The sequence below is a fragment of the Lichenostomus cassidix genome, chromosome 12 (assembly GCF_008360975.1).
Source record: "Lichenostomus cassidix isolate B80296 chromosome 12, HeHo_3.0, whole genome shotgun sequence".
Lineage (NCBI taxonomy): Eukaryota > Metazoa > Chordata > Aves > Passeriformes > Meliphagidae > Lichenostomus > Lichenostomus cassidix.
Genome location: NC_139493.1, coordinates 5,729,762 through 5,754,076, shown reverse-complemented (window position 1 = coordinate 5,754,076; position 24,315 = coordinate 5,729,762). Strand labels below are relative to the sequence as shown.

General features: G+C 43.6%; 1 protein-coding gene across 28 annotated transcripts in view; it reads right to left on the bottom strand.

Annotated features, from left to right (window-relative positions):
* MAGI1 (membrane associated guanylate kinase, WW and PDZ domain containing 1) overlaps positions 1 to 24,315 on the bottom strand; it is a 321,207-nt gene that overhangs the window by 287,668 nt on the left and 9,224 nt on the right. The gene's annotated exons all lie outside the window — the stretch shown is intronic.

The window sequence follows — 24,315 nt, the reverse complement described above, 5'->3', positions numbered from 1 at the left end:
CTCACAGCTCTGTGTGCTGCTCCTGCAGGTGTAACCTTGCTGAGATAATCCCAAAGGATTGCCATCCATCAGAAAACAAACAGATTAAGCCACAGAATTACCACTCCAAACTCACACAAAGCTACAGCCAGCCCACACTGCTGGCAGAGAAGAAAACATTCAAATGTCCAAGGCACCTTCAAGGACCTCTCACCAGCTGTTTGTCCTTTCTGAGGAGCATCACCTTTTCTGAAGACATTGCAGAGGCCGTAATTCCAACCAACAGTGACATTACTTCATTTCCTCTGGAAAACAAGAGCTCTGCCAGCCCCTCCTTCCCTTGCCTTGCACTCTCATAGCAAAGCGCTCGGATCTCCAGGAAGGGGGTAAGGTCAGAAGAAAACGCCTGAATTGCTCCCAGATTAGCAGCCCAGAGGGACTAATTCCAACAGAAAGCATTTACAGTATTCTTGGTATTAAATGCTTTTGGCCGAGATGAAATTTGTTAAAGTTGCACTTTTGTTTCTTCGAAGCTCCGAAGTAATTTCTTTCCCCAAAGCTGCCTGAACAGACTGAATTGGTGGGAAAACAGAGATTTCACACACAGAAACTAGCACAGCTAAATAATAAACTCAGGCAACTGCTCAGATGTTGAAGCCTGATCAGTAATTCTCCACAGAAGCAAAGCACCCACACGGAAAGGCAAATTGTTGCCCCTAAACTGAGGTGTCACCCTAATTTCCTGAAATTAATCCCATATCAGTCAAACCCTTTTCTAAAAACAAATAGAAAAACTGAATGTACAATCAAGCAACCATCTAAAAAACCCTTGACTGCAATTTGGCTGGACAAGAGCGTTATTAGAGCAGCTGGTTTATACCCAACATTTCTGAATTTTTTTACTAGGATCCAAGGTTCTTAGACAAGGTTGACAAGACCCCATTAAATCACCGAATATTTAACAATCCCATTTATTACATTTTGCCCTTCCCCCTCTTCCCAGCACAAACCAATGTTTTCTTGTTTCTTTTTGGTGCTTTTTATTCCCCAGCTTCCCTGATTCTCCACACAATGAATTTCTGTCACAATACTGGATGGGGAGCACCTCATCTATTAAAATGCCATTGGTACCAACTCTGTAGGTGATGACTTCAGAGAGGAAATAACATTGCTGCTCTTTTTTTCCTCCCCCTCCCTCTGCAGCTTCACATTTTCTCACAAGGAAAAGGGCACTGTGCTCTCAGACTGGAACTGATAAAAACCACTGTGGAGTAAAGAAAGGCCTAAAGGCTGAATGAACCAATTCTAACTCCTGCAGAAAAATACTGTTTTCTAAAAGCAAGAACAGTTCAGTATCTGGGGAAGATCCTGGATGAAGGGAAAAAAAAACCCACACATTTCTTGGTTTGCCTTTTTTTGGTGCCAGCTGGAATTCAACCCCCTTTCATCCACCAAGTTTTTGTAATCTAATGAATCAAAAAACTCCGAAGAAAACACAGTCAAAAAGCAAGTTTAAACCTCAGGAAAACCTGGCTTGACAATGCTTCCAATCTTTATAAAAGAAATAAGAGACATCAAGTCTTGGACAACTGCTGATAGGGAAGTGTGGGAGAACTGAAGACATCCATGGGCTGCCTGACGGTCCTTGGCTGGAAACTCTCAGAAATATTCCCAGTGCAGTGATCTCAGGCAGACGCACAGCAGTTTGATGACTGATGGCCACATAAAACCCATAAAGACAGAGATATTTTAAATATTTCAGATGATTATTTTTTAAACAGTTCAGCAGAGTTTCCCACCTGGGAACAGACATCCCCCAGCACTCCTGCAGTCCCTAATTATGTCTTTTTGGCTAGGTGGAAACCATGGTCTGGGACAAGTGAACAGAGATGGATAACAATCAAAGAATCACAGAAAGGCTTTGGCTGGAACAGACCTGAAAGATTATTTGGTTCCAACAAGTGACCAAACAGACTCATGGTATTACAGCAGCACCCAGGATGGAGCTGCAAACAGCTCCAGAAACAGTGAGGAAAGGAAGGATGAGTCCTTTTTTACATATCCCTTCTCTTTCACAAACCTTTTGATGCTCTGATGCTTCATGCTGAACATCCCTGCTGGCAGGGAGAGCATCCTGGAGCAGAGGAGGCACAGCACATGGGGTGGAGCAGTGACAGCAATTCCATCCGATGTGCTCCAGACAAACCTTCATCATCCCAAACCCAAACTTAATATTGATTTATATCCTCAAGCATGAAGACATATCCCATCCAATATCCTTGCTTTCAAAGGGCTGGGTTTTGTTTTGGGTGGATTTTTGCCTTAATCTCAGTTGCTCCAACAGTTCATGTATATTTAATTACTGGCATCGTCTCAGACATTGAATTTTGGCCCTCAGTAAAACCTCGTGGCAAGGAGCTCTGTGAATTAACAAGGGGGAAACCATTCCCTGTTTCCTTTGGAGTGCAATGTTAAAGCTGCATAGCTAAATTCCCAGAGGCCAGGAAATGAAAACATTAAATATTCTAATAACATCACTGAAGAAGTCATGTTTTACATATATGTCATTCCAATGAAATATTTTTCCTGTTTAATCATTTAGTGTTAATGCAACTCATGCTGGTGTTAAAGGTTCACACACACAAAAAAAAAAACAAGAGAAAGGAAGAAACTCACACGGGAATCCCATCCAGGATATAACATAACCAGGCAACCACTACTGCAGACACTCAAATTTCACATTTTCTAATTTTGTTGATTCTAACTAGACACACTTAATGGCACAGTAATTATATAAATTACCTGGAATATATAACACCACATTTATACATAATGAATGAACTGTTGCAGAGGAAATGCCAAGGAAACATCATAAGTAAATTTTTATTCTGTTTCATTCTTTAATAGAAAAAAAAAATCAAAGGCTATGTAACTGCAGGAAAATGATAAACAAAATCATTTTCTGTAAGAAGCTTCTTCCCACAGATCTTTCCTTAAATCTTTGCAACTAAGACATTTCCAAGAGGTTGAGGACTGCAAACCAACCTGTTCATTTCTCCCAAAACTGTCACATAAAAAATTCAAAGTCCTGGGCAGCCTTAGCTGAAGATGCCAGATGAGCAGGACCATAACTATGCAGTGTTAAAAAAAGTGAAGGGGAAAAGGAAATTTCCCATTTAAGAGCTGTCACACAAAATGAAACAACCCCTTTCCATTTAATTTAATTCAGAAGGAGCTCTCCTGACACAAGGCAAGGACAGATGCAGCATGGCTGAGTTTGTCTGGCAGCAGCAGACAGTCAGTCCAGAGCTGTGAGAGTTTATACAAACATGTTCAACTCAGAGTTCTCGAGCGTGACACAGATGCCCAGGCAACAATCAAGCAGATGCTGCTGTGATGGTCTTGCATTTCTGTGTCTTTTTAGGAGAGGGATGGGGAAAAGGGCAGTGAATGTGGAAGGGAATTGCAGCACCTCAGAAAAAGGTGAGAACAAGACTCTCACCTCCCAGCATTTCTGCACAGACCACCAGACACGCAGGGACATCTCCTCCTCCTCTGCACTGTCTTGCTGCAGGCACCTCACATGTCCATTTTTTTTTAGATTTTTGCATTAGTCTATAGAAAAACTGCTCCAATTTTCCAGCAAGCACTTTGCAAATGCTCCCAAAGCACCCAGAGCAGAGCCCTGCCTCGACAGAGGTTCAGCTCAATCTGTTTGGGAAAGTCTTCTTGCCTGGGCCAAGCATTCTCCAAAAAGGTTTGGAGTGACTGGCATCACTGGGGTCCCCTTGCACAGAAACTGTTTGTATTTCACATTTGTGGCAGTGAAGTACCCAGTATTGTTGATTTTCTGCCAGACCATTGGAACAGAGCACTTTGCTGGAGCAAAAGCTACCCTGAACATGCAACTGAGAAACTGAGATGAGGTTCCCATGTTGTGTAGCACCACAGCTCTCCTTCAACCCATTCCTCCCAGTGAAATTTTGAAAGCAACTGGAGTCTAAAAGATGCTTCCAACTCTTCATTTTTTTGTATTTTTTTTAAAGAAGAAATAAAACCTCTAAAAGGCCAGCAAACCACTGATGGGAAAGCACAGACTTGAAATACATATATGTATTCAAGAAAAATCAAACCATAGGCTCCTACTTCAGCCAGAAGAACAAAGTATCTAACCTCAGTCTTCAAAGACAAGGAAATTCAGAAATAACACTGTCTCTCCTATTACTCATCCCCACTGTGCTGGATTGCTACAATCCATGCAGGCCACCCAAAATTAAAGAGGTCTCCAGAAAAAATGTTCAGCTCAAAAGGGATATGTTAAAAAGCAGCCCAAGGCAGGCTGTGTGGTTGACATGAAATGCACAGCACCCATCAAGAGGGTTGTATATACCATTCCTGAATTGCAACAGTCACACTCATGTGGTTACAATTTACAAATTAGCACTAGGTAAAGTAAGAATTTCCTCACACCTTGAAATCTGAAATACCAGCTATTTTTCCCACAGTTAGCTTCGTCACTCAGTACATTTTTCATGGTGATGGTGTATTTTTGGTCAATGTTTAAGCTCTCAGCTCTGTTCCCCTTCGCTTTGGTGTTAGTCTGATGTGCCTCAAAACCCAAATTGTCACTGGGGGGTGGAATCAGCAATCCTGGCTTTGTCTGACCCATTCCCACCTCTGTTTGTGATATGTCAAATGTTTGTGCAGCCACACACAAAATCAGGGTATGGAGCTGGCAGGGAAAACAGCTCAGAAAAAGGGAGTGTGTTACACCAGATTTGGCCAGGACAGCAAACCCTGGTGCTGGGAGAGCTCAAGGGACAGCATGTGAGAAGATCACACCTGCAGGGAAACACATAAACCCCTCTTTCTCACCCCCTTTGCATGGCAAGCCCCAAAATCACTGCCTGGGAGCAATGCCCTCTCAGTCCCCAGTCCTCTTCCCTGCTTGGAGCACTGAGGGAGCAGGAAAAGACTCAGGAGTGCTCAGAGAGGGCATTAATTACACCTCTCACTAGCTGCAGTCATGTCTGTACCAGCCTTTCCCAAGGCTTCCCTTCCTTACATTCCTGTGAGAGACACCTTAGTGTGGACAGAGCAGGAAGGAGCTTCCAGCCACACAATCTGGGGAATGCAAAAAGCCAAACAAAGCCCTTTGATTGAAGCCTTCCTCCACCACAGCCTAGGTCAGGAGCTGTTGTCTCTTGCTGTACCTGCAGAATGCTCAAATACCCTTTAGGTTTGACACAGGGCTGGCTGGGCACAAAACCAGACCCACACAGCTTCCCACAGCACTCAAGATGACATAAAACTCATCAGCTCAGTGGGATTACAGTAAGGCAAAACATCCCCAAAACTCAACCTGCCCCAATCCCCAACCCACAGACTGGCCTGACCCATCAATGTGGACAAACTGCCATCCCAGGACACACTCCCTTCATCTCCGCACGGACCTGGTGTCCTGGAAAAGGACATTTCTAGCCACCACAGACCTGTGTCCTACTACATGTGGGTCCAGCCCCCAAAAGATGGGTTTTGACATTGTAAAATACCATCTGTGCCAGCAGACCCTACAGCTTTATCATCTCCATTTACTTCCCACCACCAAAGGTCCTCACCTACCAGGTAATATTTTCTTATTTAAGCACTTTTGTAGCTTGATTCCAGTGGTTTGTGCACATCATTCAAGCTGTCTGCTGACAGTTGCAAGCAAAATCCCGAAGTGCTGCTGGAACTTGCACTGATTTGTAATTAAATGGCTTTGAACCAACATTTTCATCAAAGGTGGTTCTGCCTCACCCTTTTGCTAAACACAAAGTGGTTTCCCAGTTGGAAAAGATAATGAATACTAGAAATAAGAACAGTCTTGAAGAGAAGTTCCCAACAAAGCAGAAAACCTGGAAATCACCTGAGGAAATCAACATTTCCTCCCTATCAGATTTGAACTGTTGGATAAGCAATATTTATGCAGCAAATCAGTGCTAATTTCTCGTGCCCATCACAGGATGACCACACTCTGCTCAGCTATTTTATGCCCAGAACTGAGCTAAATATCACCCTGAGGAGCTAGTGGTGACTCCTGAGCAGCTCTTGGCAGCAGAAGCCTCTCAGCTCAGCAGAGTTAGAAATTAAACACATAAATATACACGTACTTACACACACTTTACTCCATCAATAGTCCTTGCTGCACATAACACTGCCCCACAGCAGGAACAACCCTGCTTCACAAACACTACAAGAACATGACTTTCCCCTGGGAAGGAGTCAAAGAAACACCTGCAAACATTTAAAAAAAAACTATTTCACACAAAATTTATACCGAGCTCGCCAGCTACAACAAATGATTTTTCAGAGAAGTGCTGTTTACAAGGCTAGACAACAACTTCTGAGTAAACCCTGTAAGTCAATTAAATACTACTCTGACACAGAGTCATGGATCATCCAGTGCTCAAAGAGTGGAACTGTTGATTTTAGTCAAAGGCAGCAATCTGGTAGTAAATACATCACTGTGTCCTGGCAGACAACTGACTGGTGTCATTAGAAAGTATGTGTTCCACCAATTACAAAAATTAATTATAAAGCCATGTCAGGTCACTCGGTTGGAAAATAATTATTTCACTTCACAACATTAAATGAGAGGCAGTGTCCCACCTTCATCAGTATGCAAATTGCAATGGATTGCTTGGGACTAACCCAGCTATCTCCAGTGCTGGCAGGTGCCCAGCCTAACCCAATATAGTTCTCACCAGTGAGATGGATTAATACCACCTTCTAAGAATCCAGTTTGGCAACAAAGAAAATGCAGCAGGGGAAGAAGGATGGCAAAGAAAAAAAAAAATGCAGACCTAGTAAAAAGTTCTGTAGCAAAATTTTTAACTCACTTACAGCCAAATAAAATTTCAAATATAACAAACAGTTCCCAAGATGGGGAGAGACTGATAATATCAACATTTGCTCTGAGCCAGGACCATGTGTGCTGATGGGATACTAAAAGAAAAAAAATCTTTGGGGACTGCTGCACATGGAAGCTCTGCTGAAAGACCATCATTTATATATTTGGGAACAGGCCGATTGACTGACTTTCTGTTATGAGAAGTTTTGGTAAAGGCTCTACAAAAAACTGTGGCAAAGTGTTGTCATGATGTTATGACTTCAGAAAATCAGCACTACGTATTTGTGGGGCAACATTCCCAAATGTCTCTGTACAGGAAGGATTTTACCTTCTCCAAACCAAAGCCTGTTCTATTTACAAATAGGTAACCTCTCTTCTCCCCTGAATTTACCAGGAATGCAGCTGATCAGGCGGCCAAATTCCATGGGATAACCTCGTTTTCCCCAGGTGATGGGTGCTGTCCTTGGGGCAGCCCTCCAGACTTTTTAAATTGCCTCTGCAATGTAAAAGGAGAAGCCTACATTCTGGTGGAGACACCTTCATCTTCCCTCTGGAGTGTGTATTTACAAAAAGTATTGCACATTGACAAGCAGGCACATTCATTTTTAAGACTGTAATGAAGAAACTGGAAAAAAAAAAAAAACAAACCCAAACCCCAGATACTCCTCCACACCTGCAGCCCTGAGACACAATTTATTACATTCAGAGCAGCTGCACACACTGAACCTTCTTTTATTGCTTTGGGGACTTGCATCACAGTTACCTTCAGTTTGACAAATACATCCTCATACAGCACCACAAAACAAAGTTGGCTCCCGAGGAACAGGATAGAGATTTCATATCTATTTCTCTGTGTGTGTGTGAGTATAAAAACAATAATGCATTTCCATATGACACAAGCTGACACTTCCTTATCAATGCAAATAGCCCTGCCCTGCCACTCCCTGAGGCTACGTGATGAAAGGAGTGCTGTGAGCTGTGGATGTGAGGAGTCTCACACCCAGACCCCCTTGTCACACAGGTAAATGCACTTCCCTGCTGCAAACCCCAGGCATTTTCCGTGTCAATTCTCCAGCCTCTGCTTTGAGCAGGTTCTGTTGTGCCAGGGCCATTGATAATTGCCTGCTTCACCATCTGCTGATGTGCCCATCAGGCCCCTTTCATAAAAGAGTGATCTTCTGCAGGTACAGGGGATCAACTTGCATCTCAAAGCACAGCAGGTTAAAAATCTTCTGCCTTGAAAACCGTAAAAATAAAATCACGTCAGGCACATCCCCCTTAATAAAAGCTGCAAGAGATGATAAAACATTTCCCCTTTAGGACAAGGGGAAATGGCCTCAAGGTGTGCCAGAGGAAGTTCAGGTTAGATATTAGAAAAGATTTCTTCGCTGAAAGGATGGTCAAGCATTGGAACAGGCTCTTCAGGGATGTGGTGGAGTGACCATCCCTGGAAGTGGTAAAAAAGGAGGAGACATGGCACTGCATGACTTGACTCACTGGGCATGGTGGTATTTGTTTGAATTGTTGATGATCTTGGAGGGCTTTTCCAGCTTTAATGATTCTAAAACAGCTTTGCTTGCTTTGCAATGGTTAATACACCACACACACACTCTCACACAATTATGTGAGTTAAATCAAATAAATCAGAGGTGCTTCTCCAAGCCTTGACAAAGCCCAGAAGCCTCTGAGCCCCAAGCAGCCTTAGAGGCAGCAACCTCAATTCTGCACAGTTGCAGGGAGCTCTGTATAAACCCTCTCACTGTTCTGCTGCAGGTGCATAGATGGGAGATCTCTCTGCTATCTGGCTCTGTCCTTGAGACACACTTGCCCCACTCCACCTCATGGCAAAGCTTTCCCACTCCAGGCTAAACTGGGGAGGGCTGAATTCTCCAGAGGCCCTTGGAAACAGCATTTCACACCCTCACTCAAGATTTTTCCTCAGTGCCTGCTTCTGAATTGCTGACACTGCAGGGAAAAGGCAGAAATCAAAGTGTCCCTCAGTGCAGCACAGCTGGACTGTGCTCCAGAAGGGCTTTCCCTCACTTTGGGCATCTCTGCACCCAGTGAATCCACACCAAAGGGCCAGGCAGGGCCTCAACTGGATGTACAGCTACTTTCAGCCAAATTGTACATTTAGGGTTTTTTGCAGTCCTGAATTTCCACCCCAATCCCCCACTAGCAAATGATGCCAGGCAGGAGTCAGAGGCTTAGGGATGACAGCTGCTCTGGAACCACCTGGGGTCATGCATGTCCCCACGCTCTGGATGACAGCAGTGACCAGAAGCAGCAGCAGACTTAATTTCCAAAATCTCACATGACCATGGGCTGCTGCACCAACAATCACAAGCCATCTTGTACGGTCTAAAAGTAATTCCCCTTTTTTTCATTGCTTTTAACAGGTTTGAGGGGGTTGTTTGTTTGTTTGTTTTCAAGTAAGTTGCTACCTATTTTCTATTCTGATTTGTCTTTCACAGCTTTGTCTTTACTTATTGATATGACATTTTATTTGTCCTTTTTATGAAGTTTAGAATTCAAAGCTCTGTCATATTTTTATTCAGCTGTCTGTAATAATTTCCTCTGCAATTTAGACTAAGTTTACTTGTATCACTTTCTCTAGCTGTATTCCCTCTCACTGAATAAACCTCAAACATACTAATTTCCTCGTGACGGATTATTTTCATTAGAAAAACTCCTTCTGAAGTATATGTCTTCTCTGGATGTTTTCTATCTCTTTTGGAGATTTCACCTTCAGCACTGGCTTGCCAGGGCTGTGCTCATTCCTCTCCAACCCAGGAGTGCTTGGAGTATCTTCCTATCAACAAATGTTCAGTTTAGCAAAACATACTGGTTTATCTGGTTTTGCTGCTGAATCTCTAGCTGCAATCTAAACTGGTTTAGATGGTTAATAAAACATGAAAGACCAAATAAATGAAAGTATTTAAATCCAGAGTTATGCAAAGATGTTCTTTACTTTCAAGGGTGCCTACTGCATGCTGTGGGCTTTCAGAAGCTCTGATGAGAGCCTGCCTAAAAAGAGGCCTTAAAATGGGCATTCCTCATGCTTGGCAGGCTCATGGTGCAGTTTTCAAGCCCAGCAGTTTGCAGTCATTCCACCCAATAGCCATGGAAACACTCGTGAGGTGCTCAGCAGCTTTTGGAGAAGATCAACACATTAATTTTACTCCCTTATTTGTTATTCATTTCCCAAGGAATTCTGAAAAAACACACACAGCACAGCTTTCTCTGGAAAACTTTCTAGCAAAGATCAGATGTTAGAAAGCCCTTCACGAGTAAGGCCAAGAGTTTGCTCACAAACTTCCTAGAGAAGAAAAACAAGCAAACCACAGACACCACTCCAAGGAACTGCCTTTGTAAGGAGGGATGGAAATAAAGTGGGGCAAGGGGAAGAAGATCCTTGCATTGTCTGATGTTTTGTGGTCATGGTGCAACCAGCCAGACAATTCCCATGAGAAAAGTCTACAAAGAAACACAGGCTGGCCAACCCTATATTTAAAAATTTCCCAAAGTCTGGTTGCTGCATTTAGCCTAGACAGTACATGAACACCACAGCGATTTGTAAGATTAAAACTGATTGTGATATCCCAGGGTGATGCTGTTTAAATCATCAAGCTTCCAGTGGGTAGATATTCAAACACTTTTTGGAAACTGCTGTCTTTCTTCACACTAGCAACCACAGATCCAAGATCACCCATTCTTCAATCATTTTCTGAATTCCTAACTGTCTGCACCTCCTAAACCCCTAAGTAAATGCTGCCTTTTGATGAGCCCATCTGGATGAAGCAGCAACATCTTTTGTTGATGAGTGATGTATTTTGTCAATACATGGGCAGGGAAAGAATGGACCAAAGCAATTTCTGGGCCTTCAGCTAAGACAAAGAAGTAATTTCAGATGACAAGGATTAATACAGTAAACTTCACCGTCTTCTGTTTAATTATCAAAACCACCATCATTTTGCACATCTTCAAGAACTGGGTAAAACTTTGGGTATTCCTAGTATGAGAGGTCAAGGTATCAGAAATCAAAAAATGCTTAAAACAAATTAAATCTGTGGGTATAAACTTTGCTTCCATGGTTTTTCCATACTTTTTTTTCTTCACCTACAACTGAGCTTGATTTTTAGCCATTATCATACTGCTACAATGAAAATATTAACTTTCCCATTAACCACAAGTAAATACATTTTACCAGTTTAAAACATTGAATCTGAGACAGAAATCACTCCAGCACTGCCAGCCTGGTAGAGTCATTCAGTCTCAGCAACAAAAGGTTTCAATCAGATAGCCAAAACTTTTGTCCATCAGATTTAGATTTGTACTGAAATGCAAGACAGACTTTCCTCCTTCCCCCTCTTCGCAGAGCCAAAAAGCACAGAAACCAAGAAAATTAAAACCTGCTGCATTATTCTGCAACATGCTACAAAACGTAATAAAAAGCCAAATGTCTCTCTGCCCTCCCCTCCTCATCTAGCTGAATTATTATTTCAAACAGTCGTGTAGTTGCAACTCTGCCTACATCTCCAAAAGCGAAACAATTATGCCACAATAGGGGTATTTTGTTCCCTCTGAAAAAAAAATCGTCTAATGAAAAACTATGTTGGTGGTTGAATCCGTTTCCTTTAGGAGGAGCTGGCTGTAATCTCAGTGGGATTTGTGGTTTGGGCTATTCATACTGCTCATAGCAGTTTCTGTTTTTTCTCAAAGCAACGTAGCCCAGCAACACAGAGCAAAGCTGTGATTAACTTCTTCTGAGATACAAGATGTCACGGCAGTGCAAGTCACCTCTTCACCGAGGAGAATCATAAATCTCTGTCGCTCTGTTTTGTGCAGACACCTCACATCTCAGGCAGAGTGGGAACCAAAGTTAGAAATCACTGAAATTTTCTTTTACTCAAAAACAAATTGATTGTGGACTCGTGGCTCTCAGACCAGACCATCCTTCAGAGCTGCAAGAAACTGCATCTCTCAGGCCCTGATCGATACCTTCAGCTCCTTGCCAGCCACAGGAGGGCTTTAAAATTAACAAGCATTATATTAGCTGACTTTACCTAATGAATAGCTATCAATTATCCACACACACAGAAGACATTTCCTTTTATTTGTATGCAAATGTCCGTATGTGGTGGAATGAAGCTGGAAGGGAACATCTGGGCATCAATATCTTACATAAATTACATACTTTTAAAAATGCACTAAAACCCTCGTGTGAATCTCAATAAATAAACGTAAAGAAATCCAAAACAAGCACACAGACCTGGCACAAGCACCAGCCTTCCCCTGTCCAAGCACTTCACTAATGAACACACTGATGCAGTCACTTCTGTGTGCTCTGGGAGATATTATTGCTTTTTTTAATGACAGGTTCTATTATCTCCTGTGTATATTAAAACTGGCCTTTCAGCTCTTCCATTAATACCAGATCCCCAAGTCAGAGGTGAACTCTAAGTGACTCTGACACTTTCAGATCAGGGCATCTCTCTGACAGGCTCTGACACAGCCTCTTTTCATGTCTGGGGACTGCAGCAAGAGGGGAAAAACCTGCCCAGAACTCAGCGTTTCCAAACTGCTCTCCAGCAGCAGTTATTTATTACTGCTCTGCCCTACAATGTCACCCAGGTGCTGCAGAGGGAAGAAGGAGGCCATTCCCTGCTATCAAGAGTTACAAAATATTTTGAGAAAAAACTGGCGAAGGATAAGCAGATGGGCACGAGATGAAAGCAAAGCAATACTAGGGCTGAAAGCAGGAGTTTTATGTCTTGTGAAGCTTTTTGTGTTTTGCAGAGTTGACCAGGTGGTTTAAAAAAAAAAAAAAAAGAGAAAATTCAGATCAGAAGAGAAGAATAAATTGAATAAATTTATCAGAGCCAAAGTAGCACTGAAGAAAATTCACTGCTGCCAAGAACTGCTTGCCTGTTGCACAAGAATGAAAAAAATGCAAACTGCAAGCAGGCACCTCCAAAGCCACATGGGAAGGGGGTGCCTTCATTCCCCCTGTGCTCCTCTCTGGGAAGAAATCCTTCAGGAACCAGCTATCAGCTCTTAATGACAGTTTTGTTACTCACAAGCCTCACAATGAAACAGAGGGTGGCTGAGGTTACCACGCTGTGGTAATAATCAAATTTAAGGGGATTATAATCATTATAAGCTAATCAGGGTAGAATTATATATTTTTAATTAGCAGCTGCTGTGTGGTTAAGGCACCAGAATCCCCAGCTGTTTGCTGGAAAGTGCAACCAACAGAATCTTATTTGAAGTGCAAAATACATACTTTTACATGGAAAATATATTAAGGAAATAAAAAAAACTACCCTTAAAAATACTATATACTGTGAAGCCTCAATATAGATCATGCTTTTTGCTTTGAGCATTGGAAAGAATTTTTTTTTTATAAGCCCATGCATTTAATCTTATATTGAATGTAGGCCAAATATAAAAATATACAATACATTGTGTATATTGTTACTTCAAACCACATAGTAGTTACTTGTAAATCCTCCAGCATTTGGTATAAACACATAGTGTTTGTCTACTCATTGTAAGTCTAGAAAAGGACTTATTTCTGGGGAGCCTCAAGAGGTATTCACTGCATGAATAATGGAGACTGAATAAAACTTGTCATTTGGATATTCACATAACAGCAGACTTTAATCCAAGATTCCCAAGTAAAGAAACAGATCTCCTTGGTTCCTGTAACCACCCCTGCACACACTGTTGTATTTTCAAATTATTTTTCAGCTGCATTTTAACTGAGAACCTTTCTATGTTATCACTGAGAGACTCCAACAGGCACCAGGTCCCCGGAGATCCTGCTTTGTTTAAAAATAAAGCAAACCCAACAGCCAGTTCAGCTGAAAACAAAATGGTTTTGTAAAGGCTGCTCAGGTATAAAGAGGCTGATCAGAGCCTGCAGATGCTTGGCAGAAGTCTACAACAAAAACCCCAAACAGCAAAGCAGCTGGTCTTGTCTTCAAACATGTTCTTCAGGTTCCTGGGGTTAGACCAGCCTCCTTCTCCACCATCCAGCAGATTTGTGACATTTTGGCCAAACACAGGGCAGCAGCAGAACTGCACCTGAGCACAGCCAGGCTCCTTGTTCCAGAATTGGGCTCCTCAGGAACTATCTGAGGATATTCCTGAAGGTATATCCACAAGGTGCCAGGGAGGGCAGGGCTGTGTCCAGAGGAGCAGAAGAGCCAGGCTGGCTGGGTGATGAGAACCTCTTCAAGCCCAGGCAGCCCAGCTCTGGATGATCATTTCTGGGTCCTGCCCAAAACCCAGTGACACTTCCCCACCTCCCCAGACAGTGAGCACTCGTGTCTGCTCCTTAACCTCTCTCACTGCAGGCAGGTACAGCTTCTATTGCTGGAGCAGATACATTACTTTAGATGCAGCTATTTTGGATAAAACTGTTCCCTCTGAAACAAGTGCAATACAACCCAGAATGCACACCAGAAACTGCTGTTTCTCAGAGTTTTCAAGCACTAGGCAGTCCTGGATAACATCCTCTGCCATGTCTGAAGACTTTGACTAACAGGCCAGCAAAGACTCAGAAAACCCAACAACCATTCCTTGACTTAAAATACCCTTCAGCTGACTCAGGCTAACAGTCAGTCCTGGCAAAAGAGCCTCCTTGAAATGCCAAGAGCTCTTGGGTAAATCATCTGCTCTGATTATAATATATTTATATATTTATTATATATATTATAATATATAATATATTTGAGGGAGAAAGGGGCCTAAAAAGACAGCTGTTACACCCAAAATATCAGCATCACAAGCAGCACTTTCAAGTCACCAGTCACTGAAGACGTGGCCTCTGACAAGAGGTGCACAAGGAAATCAAAGACTTTCACACAACTGTGGCACTGAGCTGTGCCCAGGCAGGCAAATAATGGCCTAAATTAATTGCCTGTAGCATGACACTGCTGGAAAATCCTTGAGGTTTTGACTGCTTTGCAGCATCATTCTTTCAACTCCACCCCATGCTGGGGCTTTAATCTGCAAGGCTGCAATGGCACTATTGGCAATGTTAGAGGCGAGACTAAAAATAAACGAGGGACAAGAAAAATGCAAAGCTCCTCCTCCCCACAAGGTCTGGAGGGAATTTCCTGAGTCAGTCAGACTGCTGGATCACTTGTTTACTTGTTACTAAGTACGAATTTTCACAGCAGCGTGTGTGGCTTTCACTGAAGTTTCCAAGTTAAAATCAACAGGGCAATAATGTCACAAGGAAACTAAACATCACTAACCCTCTCTCGAGGGACAGGATTCCTGCTGCTTCCCTGCCCATGCTGCACGAGGTATTTCCAAGGCAAATATTGCATTTCTAGGTCAAATATGAAAGTACTGGGGGCAAAGGCAGTCCCTTGGATGCCTTTTATTAAGGTATTATAATTATTAAATATAATAAGGTATTACATTTATTAAGGTAAACACCTTAAGGTATTTAAGGATGAAGGACACCAGCTCCCAGAGTAAGCTGCATCTTCCTCAACCCCTTAGATCTGTTCCCCCCAGGATAAAGAAGCTGTTGTGTGACATTCAGAAGAGCTGCAGGGTTTATCCCTCTGCAGAGCACCTCTCCAAAGGTGGCATTTGGGGAAGGAAGGGTCAGCTCTTCTCCCTGTGGCACCCACGGGGGACACAGCCACGGGGCAGCAGACACAAGTGATTCCAGAGCTACACGAGAAGCTGGCACGGAGATTTGTTTATGGAGAGCTAAAAATTAAGTTTGACGTTAAAATAGCGCAGTCACCAGTTACAGCTCAGAGGGTCACATTCTTCTCCCATCTCTGCCTCCTCCCTCCCCTCTTTGCCCAGCAGCTTTCCCAAACTGGTCTGCAAGCATGGCAGGATTTCCCCAGGAGGGAGGCAGGCACAAATCTGAAGGAATTTGCTCATGAAGGGATGCTCAGCTCTCCCTACAGCACTGGACACTTTTTTTCCAAGACCAACACTGCAGCAGAGACCATTCCTATCTGTGGCAGCCTGGCACACCAAATACTATAGTATTTAATGACAATTTTAGGTGGTGCCTGCAGGTTCACAGTGCTCTAAGATAGAGGCACACCTTCCCATTTCACTCCCCCCTCTGTGGAGCTCTCCTTGTGGAGCTCTCCTTGCTCACCTCCCCTACCCCTGGAGCACACAGCAGAGGAAAATACAAGATTTCAAGCTTTGCAAACCTCCAGCCTAAACCAACATCCTGTAAAACTACGAGTTAAAGGCAGGAACACTTCACTTCCAAACCACAAAGGCTGTAATGAGTGTGGTTTAATTGGCTGGTACAAGAGCTGCACAGCCAGAATCAGCAGCTGGCAATGAAATCAGCCCTTCTGCACGGCAGATTGCTAAACTTTTGCCCTTCTCTGCAACGTGGTGTGTCACAGAAGTAATTCAGTACCCATAAAAAGAATTACAAAAGTATCTAAGAAAAATAAAGCGTTAGCTCAGAATTAGCAATAGATTAAGTTTTTTTTCCAAAACTTTCTAGTTGTAGATCCTATAGGGCTGAATTTCTACTATGTGCATATATACAACACCCTCCAGAAGAAACCTGTATATTTTAGGTGTCACTTGAAATCTGGCCCTTTAGAGATACTGATTTTAAGAGGCTCAGTACATATTTAAAAATCTCATTATCTAGAATTAGAAATTAGGTTCTTTGAAAAATCAGTCCCAAGTGACTGAAGTCTCTGTCAAGCGATGATGGCACATTTCCTTGCTTCATTTATTTAATACATCACTCAGCTATTCACACATGTCCCTCTTCTCCCTTAGAGATTTACAAAGCACACAGCAAGTTAGTTTGCATCTAACTTCAGAACAGCCATATTATTAGTAAGGAACAGGATTCTACAGCAAAGCCTTCCTTTCATCTGGGGCAAAAAGCTTTGAATCTCATAAAGCCAATGCAGTAAACTTTCAAGCCAAGGTATTTCACAGAGGTAGCTCATTGCTATCCCCTTGATGGAGTTAATAGAAGTTTTATAGTTTACACTTTACTTAAAGCTACCTTGTTCACAAACAGAGAAATGCACATTAGGCAGGGTAAAAAAATACATAAAAACTAATAGCACAAGCCAAAAACCACATCAACAAGAGCTTGAAGTGATATGTGCATACTCCTTTTAATTCAAAAACCAGGCTAACCTCAATAAAAGGGGTACACATGAGGAAAGCAACACAGATTCATCCTGCAAGCAGCTGAGGAATTGCTGCTATCAGCTTCTTTCTGCTGTGAGATCCTGAGTGCTCAAACCCGACAGCTTCTGTCTTGGCTAAGGCAAGGCTGAGGCCAGGAGCTGGCATTGCCTTCAGCAGTGCAGCACTCAAGATGAAATGCAGAGCAGAATTTCAACTCCTCAGTTAGTTCAGCTGCAGACCACAGGCGTACAGCCCATGCCTTTCTGCTTTTACCTGCACAACTTTGCTCTAAATTGGGTCTTGTCCCCAGGGCTCCATATTAAAGGAGTTGCTCACATAACGAATCAAGAGTCAGAAGCTTTGGACGTGTCAGGACAAATCCCACCAAATGTAAATTGGTGTAATGTACAGATTTATGCTGGCTTACATGGCACTAGAAAGGGAAAGGCAGTAACTCAAACTGCTGTACAGGCTCCCGACAACAGTGATGATAAGCATTGCTTTTCTAAGGCTGAGAGAAGGTTCTGGGGAAGGAAGATAAATCAAAACATGTCATCTCTGAAAGGGGAGCAATGCAGGAGCTAAGCCCCAGTGGCTTCACAAACACCCATCTCTTCCCAGTAAAATAGGCTTTGGTGTTATCTGGTGTGTAAGTTTTGCAACAGTTTTCATTCTAGTTAAAATTGCATGAGGGTTCATTAATTTTAATGCTGTGTGATTTGCCGTGCCCATACCCAGGAATGCACCAAACCCTGGCAGGGTTTGCCTGTTGGCAGGGGGATGAGTCCTGCTCACTCAGCCCTGCTCCAGAACAGGGCTGCAGCAGGACGCTGCCTTTGGTGCCTTCAGAACTGACCTTGCCAACTCCAGCAGCTGCCCAGGACCCACAGCCCCAGCCAGGCACCCTGGGAAAGCCACCAGCCTGGCAGGGACAGGGAACAAAGTGGGACAGGGTCCCTTCCAAACAGAGGCTGAGACAGAGCCTGTGTCCCCTCTCAGCTAGGGCAAGTTCACCCAGGATGTGGGTCTGGATTCTCCAAAAATCAGATACCTCCCCAGATTAAAAATCCTGCTTGTTTGTCAATTATGACATAGACTGCTGATCAGGAAACTGAACCTGTGAGCTCAACTTGCATTTTAAAGGCATTTACTCCTACATTGTGGTGCATTCTCTTGGCCTGGGATATTAAATCAAACACACTGAGCTCATTTTTCTCCGTGTAACAAGGGGGTTTATCAGCACACCTCTGGTGGAATATTAACTCCAGTGTTTTGCTGGGAAGAAGCTGAATTTAATCTGGATTGCGACTGGAGAGCGGGAAAGAAAAAAGGTCAGAGCAAACATGGCACCATTATTAAAGAAATGGGTTAATTATCAACCCTGGGTATGAAACTGAAAACACAACAGCAGCCCAGAGCTGCCTGTGATGATGCTGGCTGCTGGACAAGCAGAAAGTGATCCAGACCCACTGCAAGAGGAAAGGGATTAAAGCTCTCACGTTGTTACATAACTAAAGAAGCTGGTTCTGAAACAGATATCTGTATCTGCAGGGTGCAATGGTTTTATTAGCCAGAGACACCACAGCCAGCAAGGCAGGCTTAACACCCATTAAAAAAATACTTTGTGCCTGGTATCAGGGAGCTCTGCAGGGTTCAGAAATGGATCAGACATCTCTTCACGTAACAAGAAGAGCCAAAGGCAGTATCTGATATTGCACAAAAGGCAACAAACTCTATAAAGAAGGTACATAAAGCCTCCAGCTTCCAGGCATGAACTGCCCTCTGCCTACAGGCGATCAGGACACTCCACCACGAACGGGTTATTCTCGCCAGCGGGTGCCTGCTTTTACTGCTATCTCCTGAAACAGATTATATCAACCAGCATTTGCATCAGGAAAGCAGCCGGGAGGACAGCTCACCTGAGTCTGCTGTGACACATCCTACACCAAACAAAACACCAACGAGGTGATTTTGATTTCCAAAAACAGTCGAGAAAAGAAAAACAAAAACAGAACTCAGACAATCTGTAACTGTTACTTTTTTACCTACCACTTCGGAGAAAAATACAACACTGTAACAAACTGTTACACGGCAAATAAAGGTATAGCTGCAAAACAAAGTCAAAATATCACATCAGCCCAAACCTGCCAAAACTGAGGGAATTGTAACAGATGAAAGAAAGTATTACAAGAAAATTGGGTAAAAATAGAAATGCCAGGATATGACATGCCTTCGAGTTATAGAAAAAGCATCTGGACTGTCCTCAACTCCCCTCCTGACTGCTGTCTAACTCGGTAATCGTCCCTCTTGAGCAACAGGGCTGTCTGAAGCAGAGCAATGGGGCAATGCCGATTTCTTTTCATCTGGTGCCATTCGGGGCAAAGCACCTTCCCAGCCCGACAGGGAACAGTTTGTGCTCTCAGCTGCACAGACCTGGGTGCTGCCTTTGGCTGGGGCTGGGGACACCAGGGGACACACACGACCTCCTGCTCGTGGCCCTGGGGAAAGACCCATCTCCATCCAGGGAGCTGCAGCAGAGCCACCAAAACAGCTCTGCAAATCAACACACTGCTGCAACTCACTCCAAGCGAAAGGAAGAGCACAGAAAGCCTCATCTCAGCCTGTCGAGGCTGCAGAAATACAATTTCCAGCTGATTTTCGGAGCCTGCCATTTATTGAGCATTGCTGGGGAGACCCTCTTCTCTTCTGCACCCTCTCTCTCCTCTCACAAACCCAAATGCAAGCCTGGCAAGGCACTGTCACAGGATGCTCACCTTTTCAACGGAGCAATTTTTATTTTCACAGCAGTTACAGCCAACTACCTGGCTCAGTGTCTGCTACCTGCCACTATGTCCTTTGCTGCAGTGACAGCTACAGAGAAGCAGCTGAAAATGTTTAAGCAAAAGATGCTTTGTCACTTTGTGGAGCGTTAACACCGCTCAACGCTTTTAAAGGACATTACAACAACTTGGCTGCGGATCCAGACTTTCCGGCTTAAATTATGGATTTTGTAATGCTCTGAACATCACTTCTAAAAAGCACAGACCTTGGAGAGTCTCTCCTCTGCTCTCTCCATGGTCCCCAAAGTCTGAATCAGGCAGATATTTGACTTTTCACAGGGAAGCTAAGGCAGGAGAAAATCCCATTCCATGGAAAGTTGAGGAAAACAAACCCGAGCAGCTGCATGTGAAAATTACATGAAGTCCAAAGTGTGAGCCTTAGGACAGAGAAACAGTCAGGCAAGTGCACAAATGCCTTCCACGTGTTCTGGGTGGAAAGAAACTGAATTTTTTAAAGTCTAACATGGAAACTGCTTTAAGCAATTTGTCATTTTCAATAGAGGTTCTGCAGTAAAAGAGAGATTTCGACAAGTTAAACAACTTCCTACCGGAGCGGCTGCATGCAATGTTTAAACTGCCTCTTGCAGACTCCTTAGAAAAGGACCATTTCTAATTTTGCCATTCAGGAAGACTTTGAAATGTCACTGCTGTTTGATTTGACCCGAGAGGAGGAAATGCAGAGTTGAGAGGAGGGGAAGACAATGCATATACCATTCTGTCATTTTTTTAAACTTGGTTCCAAGGCAGCTTTGTGAGCTGAGAAATGCAAATATTGCACCTTTGCCACCAAGAGAGGGAAACTTCAGCCACGTTTTGTGTAAATGTTACAAATTAAAGCTCATTGGGTATTACAGGGCACTGATGAGCAATACCACCTGAAGGAGAGCTGAGTCTGAGAACACCTTTTGGCTAAACCTGAGCTAGAAGCAATGTTTCTATGGCCAAAAGCCCTCTGAACACGATCCACTGCAATGTCTTATCATGCTGAAGTCTCTTCTACATCAGGGACTTTGAGAAGAACTAAGAACACAATAAATATTCACCACTGTTTCTGCCACCAGTTCAGAGAGCTATCAGCATTCAGCAGTGCTGCTGCTGCATCCCAGTACTTGAAAGGCCTGTCCTTTGGAGGCCTTGATGAAGTTTTGTTTATCAGTTGGTGATGCTAATGGGAAGCCTTTCCTCAGCCAGAGCTCAGGGAGGAGCAGGCTCTGCCTGACAAAGCCCACAGCTTGCTGGGAAGATGCTTGATGTTTATAAAAATGGAGTAACTGGAGCAGAACAGCATCAAAAGTCACCTATTATGTGTAAAATCTACCTCCATCTGCAACTGATACAGGAAAAGAGGAACAGCAGTTTTAATTAAGTCTGTAAGATCGCTAAAAAAGTCCCTAACTTTTTGAAGAAAAGTTTTGAACCTTCCTGTTGAGCACACACCCAGGGCCTGGGGGCCAGGAGGTGCTGCAGGCAGCAGAAACCCTCTTTTGTCAGAAATCCACCAACGAATTCCTGCATCCAGCACATCCTGAGCCAGGCAGCTGATGGAACCTTCCCTGCCAACTCCAGTGCACCGTGGAAAAATGCTTTTTCTCCGTGCCAGGGGCAAGATCCCATCCGGGCAGCAGCAGCTCCGGCAGGCGCTGCACCGAGCAGGAGAATACAGAAAATAAAAGCTAACTGTGAGTTGCCAGTTCGGGAGCCAGGCTTTCCTTGTTCCCCCAGCATCCTCAGGGCAAGAACAGGCAGCAGCATCCCAGCTAACAGTGCCAACTCACCCACTTGCTCTCGGGACTCAGAGCAGCTCAAAGCGCCCTGGCAGGACACAGATGACCAGGCTGAGCTACACATCAGCCGCACTAAATCAATTTGAAATAGGTTTTGGTTAATCCGCTGCAGCCTTTTTAATGCTGGGATTGTGACAACTTGCCCGGCTTTTTAGGCAAACAGCGATTTCCACACTGGTTTAGGCAAGCCTCAGTGCTGATTATAGCATGTTTTACAGACAAGATACAAAAAGCCCTCTGCAATGTGTTACGTTAGCACATGCTTAAATTTAAGCACTCTCATTTTTACTGGGGCTTTTATCGTGTGTAACGACTTCAGCAGATCCAAATTTGCCAGTCTGCAATGTGACCAAGATATCCTATCCCAGCTCAGAACTATGTGAAAAAACCCTCTTAGTATTTAGCTCCTGGAAAAACTGATACGTGGGTATTTCTCGCATCAACTAATACAACTGGAAAATTGGCCACAGAAAACAAAAATAAATGGAAAAGTCACCTTGGATAGTCCCTAAGCTATCTCTTTTGCAGATAAAAATTTCAGCCTTTGGTACGTTTTACAAGCACAAATTAAAAAACCTGTAGGGTATTTTATGGAAACACTGTTATGGCAAAACTCCACCTGAGCAGGACAATCTGGCAATGGAAGAATGGAGCTGCTCCAGCTGAGGCAATTTACTTTTTTCCCCCTGATTTAATGTGGATCTGGGCAGTAGCAGAGCCCCACAACACAGCAAGAGGGAGCCAAGATCTGTGGGCCCATGGCCTTGTCACAAACATCCCAAGTGAGTCACACAGCCTCTGTGCTTGGCTTTTCCCCTCCACACACCACCTCAGGTCTCCACAGCCCTCATTTTTCCCCTGTAAACACCCAGGCAGGGACAGCTTTCGGGTCCTTGCACTGCCTGGCACAGGAGAGCCCCAGACTCATCACACTTGGCACACTGACATCATGCATCCAGGTATTCACCACATTTCCCATCCTCATAAAGGAATGGCCCTGTGTTAAAGTGTAACTGCCACCTGCCCCTGGAATGAGGCAGCTAAATGCCACTTTATGGCCTTTAACATGCCAGAGACCTCTGTGCACCATGAAACTGGGCACCTTTCCAAAATAAAGTTTATAGGTTTACTCTGGATTTCCCTCCTGCGCTCTCGAAATGACTCACAGACAAAGGTCTGGAGAGCAGCTGCCCCCAGCATTTGTCAGGAAAAGGGAATCTGGATCTTCTTCAGCAGCCTTATCCCATAACCTGAAGGCTGGAGAGGTCTCATGAGCAAATCATCATTCAAAACCAACATGTTCCTGCAGATGATTTACAGGACAAGTATCACCGAAACAGTTTCACCACAGGAACACCACAATGGTTTAAATGTTTTTTCAGGATCGATTCAGTGTTTTTACAGGGCATCTCATGATGAAGTAATGGGCATGGGAACTGTTCTCAGCCATAATGGTGGTGGTTTCATACTCTTCAGCTTGCAAATAGCTGTGCCAACAACAAATTTTAGCACTCGTGGCAAAATCCATGGCATTGACTGTTTAACAACCTGAGCTGCCGAAAGCATGGGATTAGTTTCCATTAAAAAGGAAAAATTAGGAGTGAAGAAAAGGACATTCTGGAACTTTCCACTGAAGCAGCATTTGACAATATGGATGCTAAAGTTAAAAAGTTAATTATACATTCATATATACACAGCTGTCACATATTCTCAGAGTCTCACCCAAGAATTCAAACTATTTTTGAAGGGTGACACAATATTTTTACAAGCTCCTCCTCTTGGATTGGCTGCAGGCTGTGTAAAGATATAAAATTTCCTCCCATATGTAACCTCACCCAGCAGCCAACCCTTGGACTAGCACAGCCCTGATATCCTCAGTGCCCATCTGGATTTTGCCCAGAGCACTTCCACACCTCCTGCAGAAAGCCAGAGACAGACAGTGGGGGTTTAATTGCCTCATTCCACCTGTAGCTAACAAGGCTTCCTGAAACATCAGGGATTTATAGACTGTAGCTTAGAACAGGCAAAAATAGCTCCACATGAAATTAGGTGAACAATCTCAGCATGTCCACATCTCTTCATTAAAAAAAAAAAAAAAGAAGAAAAAAAAAAGGAAAGCTACATGTTTAAAAGCATTTGTCAGCTCAGATCTCCACCTGGAAACGGTTTGGTTAATAACAGCAGACAGTAGGTGACAGGGAGGACTCCACAGAGCACACAGACTACACAAGAGTTAACAAAACACTCTATACCATTGCTAAGCAAGTTTGGTATTTGCACATCAAACAAACACACTGCGTTTGCTGGGGTACCAGCAGAAGACAATCTAACAGCAACAAAGCAAGCCATCCCCTCCCAAAAAGCAAACAACTCACTGATTTTATTCAGAAATGACAGATTCTGTGATCCTCAGGGTCCCTGCTGAGCAGCCAGCAGAACCTCTGGACTTGCTCATGCAGCCAAGCTGCTGCTGCTCCTCTCAACCACCATCAGAGCACTTGGAGAAGATATTCTATATTAGGCACTTCATTGTTTAAGGAAAAATGCATACCAGGGTAAAGAGAAGGACATGATTCTTTGTTTTGCACCAGAATAATCCCTCTTTCGGCCTCAGGACAGGGAGAGAACAAAGCCTGGGCTGCAGCAGTGGCTGCCA